Source organism: Oncorhynchus kisutch, unplaced genomic scaffold, assembly GCF_002021735.2.
Source record: "Oncorhynchus kisutch isolate 150728-3 unplaced genomic scaffold, Okis_V2 scaffold3979, whole genome shotgun sequence".
NCBI lineage: Eukaryota > Metazoa > Chordata > Actinopteri > Salmoniformes > Salmonidae > Oncorhynchus > Oncorhynchus kisutch.
The window spans coordinates 36,175-41,174 of NW_022265924.1; positions in this window are offsets into that span (position 1 = coordinate 36,175).

Consider the following 5,000-nt stretch of genomic DNA (forward strand, 5'->3'; position numbering starts at 1 on the left):
CTCTCTCTCTCTCTCCTCTCTCTCTCTCTCTCTCTCTTCTCTCTTCTCTCTCTATTCTCCCTCTAGTCCTCTCCTCTATCTCTCTCTCTGTCTCCTCTGTTGTTCTCTCTGGCTCTTCTCTCTGTCTCTGTCTTCTTGCTCTAGTCTCTTCCTCTCTCTGTGCCTCTTCTCTATCTCGTCTCTCTCTCTCTCTCTCTGTCTCTCCTGTGTCTCTCTACTCTCTCTCTGTCTCTCTGTCTCTCTCTCTCTCTCTGTCTCTCCCCTCTGTCTTCTCTCTTCTCTCTTGTCTCTCTGTGTCTCTCTCTCTCTTCTCTGTCTCTCTCTCTGTGTCTCTCTCTCTCTGATCTTCTCTCTCTCTGTCTCTCTCTCTCTGTCTCTCTGTGTCTCTCTCTCTGTCTCTTCTCTCTGTGTTATTTTCTCCATGAGCATAAACCAGAGCAAACAGACACGACTTAAACAGTAAAAGTTTGTTTCAGAAACTCTTGAGAGCTAGTTAGGAAGTTATGAACAGCGGCTACGATCAGAGAGAGGGGAGGAAAAACAGCAACTTGAGAGGAAGAATTCATGACTGATTACCGAAAAGTAGATAATGATCAGCTCCTTTCACTTACACACAGACACGAACCCACGGACACGCGACGCACACGCACCAACACTCTCAGCACGGCCAGCCCAGCGGGGGTATCACCTTCTGTGGCACAGAACACTCAAATTATTCATCTTAACATACACGTGTCTGTGTGTGTGTGTGTGTGTGTGTGTGTGTGTGTGTGTGTGTGTGTGTGTGTGTGTGTGTGTGTGTGTGTGTGTGTGTGTGTGTGTGTGTGTGTGTGTGTGTGTGTGTGTGTGTGTGTGTAACCAGCGTGTAGGGGTTAGAGGTGTGTTCAGCAACAGCTGGTGTTCTGGGTGGTTTCTCACTCTCTGTTCTGGAGAACTGAAGAAATAAGACATTCTGACTATAGGAAACTGTACAGAGAATCACCAAGATACTGTACAGAGAAACACCAAGATACTGTACAGAGAAACACCAAGATACTGTACAGAGAAACACCAAGATACTGTACAGAGAATCACCAAGATACTGTACAGAGAAAACACCAAGATACTGTACAGAGAATCACCAAGATACTGTACAGAGAAACACCAAGATACTGTACAGAGAAACACCAAGATACTGTACAGAGAAACACCAAGATACTGTACAGAGAAACACCAAGATACTGTACAGAGAAACACCAAGATACTGTACAGAGAAACACCAAGATACTGTACAGAGAATCACCAAGATACTGTACAGAGAAACACCAAGATACTGTACAGAGAATCACCAAGATACTGTACAGAGAAACACCAAGATACTGTACAGAGAAACACCAAGATACTGTACAGAGAAACACCAAGATACTGTACAGAGAAACACCAAGATACTGTACAGAGAAACACCAAGATACTGTACAGAGAAACACCAAGATACTGTACAGAGAAACACCAAGATACTGTACAGAGAAACACCAAGATACTGTACAGAGAATCACCAAGATACTGTACAGAGAAACACCAAGATACTGTACAGAGAAACACCAAGATACTGTACAGAGAAACACCAAGATACTGTACAGAGAAACACCAAGATACTGTACAGAGAAACACCAAGATACTGTACAGAGAATCACCAAGATACTGTACAGAGAAACACCAAGATACTGTACAGAGAAACACCAAGAGACTGTACAGAGAATCACCAAGATACTGTACAGAGAAACACCAAGATACTGTACAGAGAATCACCAAGATACTGTACAGAGAATCACCAAGATACTGTACAGAGAAACACCAAGATACTGTACAGAGAAACACCAAGATACTGTACAGAGAAACACCTAGATACTGTACAGAGAAACACCAAGATACTGTACAGAGAAACACCAAGATACTGTACAGAGAAACACCAAGATACTGTACAGAGAAACACCAAGATACTGTACAGAGAAACACCAAGATACTGTACAGAGAATCACCAAGATATAAAATATATTCTGACTATAGGACAAGAGTTATACAACATCACTGGGGGCAAACTACCTGCCCTCCAGGACACCTACACCACCCGATGTCACTGGGAGGCCATAAAGATCATCAAGGACAGCAACCACCCGAGCCACTGCCTGTTCACCCCGCTATCATCCAGAAGGCGAGGTCAGTACAGGTGCATCAAAGCAGGGACCGAGAGACTGAAAAACAGCTTCTATCTCAAGGCCATCAGACTGTTAAACAGCCACTAACATTGAGTGGCTGCTGCCAACACACGACTCAACTCCAGCCACTTTAATAATGGGAATTGATGGGAAATGATGTAAAATATATCACTAGCCACTTTAAACAATGCTACCTAATATAATGTTTACATACGCTACATTATTAATCTCATATGTATATGTATATACTGTACTCTATATCATCGACTGCATCTTTATGTAATACATGTATCACTAGCCACTTTAACTATGCCACTTTGTTTACATACTCATCTCATATGTATATACTGTACTCGATACCATCTACTGTATCTTGCCTATGCTGCTCTGTACCATCACTCATTCATATATCTTTATGTACATATTCTTTATCCCTTTACACTTGTGTGTATAAGGTAGTAGTTTTGGAATTGTTAGCTAGATTACTTGTTGGTTATTATGTCGGAACTAGAAGCACAAGCATTTCGCTACACTCGCATTAACATCTGCTAACCATGTGTATGTGACAAACAAAATTTGATTTGATTTGATTTACTACTAGTAGACTTTAATACAGACTACTGTCTATACAGACTACTGTCTATGTCAAGACATTCTATAGCTAATACAGACTACTGTCTATGTCAAGACATTCTATAGCTAATAGAGACTACTGTCTATGTCAAGACATTCTATAGCTAATACAGACTACTGTCTATGTCAAGACATTCTATAGCTAATAGAGACTACTGTCTATGTCAAGACATTCTATAGCTAATACAGACTACTGTCTATGTCAAGACATTCTATAGCTAATACAGACTACTGTCTATGTCAAGACATTCTATAGCTAATACAGACTACTGTCTATGTCAAGACATTCTATAGCTAATACAGACTACTGTCTATGTCAAGACATTCTATAGCTAATACAGACTACTGTCTATGTCAAGACATTCTATAGCTAATACAGACTACTGTCTATTTCAAGACATTCTATAGCTAATACAGACTACTGTCTATATCAAGGCATTCTATAACTAATACAGACTACTGTCTATATCAAGACATTCTAATACAGACTACTGTCTATATCAAGACATTCTAATACAGACTACTGTCTATACAGACTACTGTCTATGTCAAGACATTCTATAACTAATACAGACTACTGTCTATGTCAAGACATTCTATAACTAATACAGACTACTGTCTATGTCAAGACATTCTACAACTAATACAGACTACTGTCTATGTCAAGACATTCTATAACTAATACAGACTACTGTCTATGTCAAGACATTCTATAACTAATACAGACTACTGTCTATCATTCTATAACTAATACAGACTACTGTCTATGTCAATATCTTCTATAGCTAATACAGACTACTGTCTATGTCAAGACATTCTATAACTAATACAGACTACTGTCTATCATTCTATAACTAATACAGACTACTGTCTATGTCAAGACATTCTATAGCTAATACAGACTACTGTCTATACAGACTACTGTCCATGTCAAGACATTCTATAGCTAATACAGACTACTGTCTATCATTCTATAACTAATACAGACTACTGTCTATGTCAAGACATTCTATAGCTAATACAGACTACTGTCTATACAGACTACTGTCTATGTCAAGACATTCTATAGCTAATACAGACTACTGTCTATACAGACTACTGTCTATGTCAAGACATTCTATAGCTAATACAGACTACTATCTATGTCAAGACATTCTATAGCTAATACAGACTACTGTCTATACAGACTACTGTTTATGTCAAGGGCTCTCTGTCTCTCTCCTCCTGAGGGTTTTTGATAGTAACCATGGTAATGATCTTGCCCCCCCTCCCCCCCATATAACCCTTGACCTAATATCCTGCTGGTCGGTAATAGCTGTATTAGTTCAGCCCACACACACACACACACACACACACACACACACACACACACACACACACACACACAGACTCTCACACACACTCGCACACACACTCTCACACACACTCGCACACACACTCTCACACACACTCTCACACAGACTCTCTCACACACACACACACACACACACAGACTCTCACTCACACACACACACACACACACACACACACACACACACACACACACACACAGTATGTTCCTTTTCTATTGTCTGCTTCCTACCATTCCTATTTCTGTTGTACAGTCTTCATCCTACCATTCCGATTTCTGTTGTACAGTCTTCATCCTACCATTCCTATTTCTGTTGTACAGTCTTCACCCTACCATTCCTATTTCTGTTGTACAGTCTTCATCCTACCATTCCTATTTCCGTTGTACAGTCTTCATCCTACCATTCCTATTTCTGTTGTACAGTCTTCATCCTACCATTCCTATTTCTGTTGTACAGTCTTCATCCTACCATTCCTATTTCTGTTGTACAGTCTTCATCCTACCATTCCTATTTCTGTTGTACAGTCTTCATCCTACCATTCCTATTTCTGTTGTACAGTCTTCATCCTACCATTCCTATTTCTGTTGTACAGTCTTCATCCTACCATTCCTATTTCTGTTGTACAGTCTTCATCCTACCATTCCTATTCCTGTTGTACAGTCTTCATCCTACCATTCCTATTTCTGTTGTACAGTCTTCATCCTACCATTCCTATTTCTGTTGTACAGTCTTCATCCTACCATTCCTATTTCTGTTGTACAGTCTTCATCCTACCATTCCTATTTCTGTTGTACAGTCTTCATCCTACCATTCCTATTTC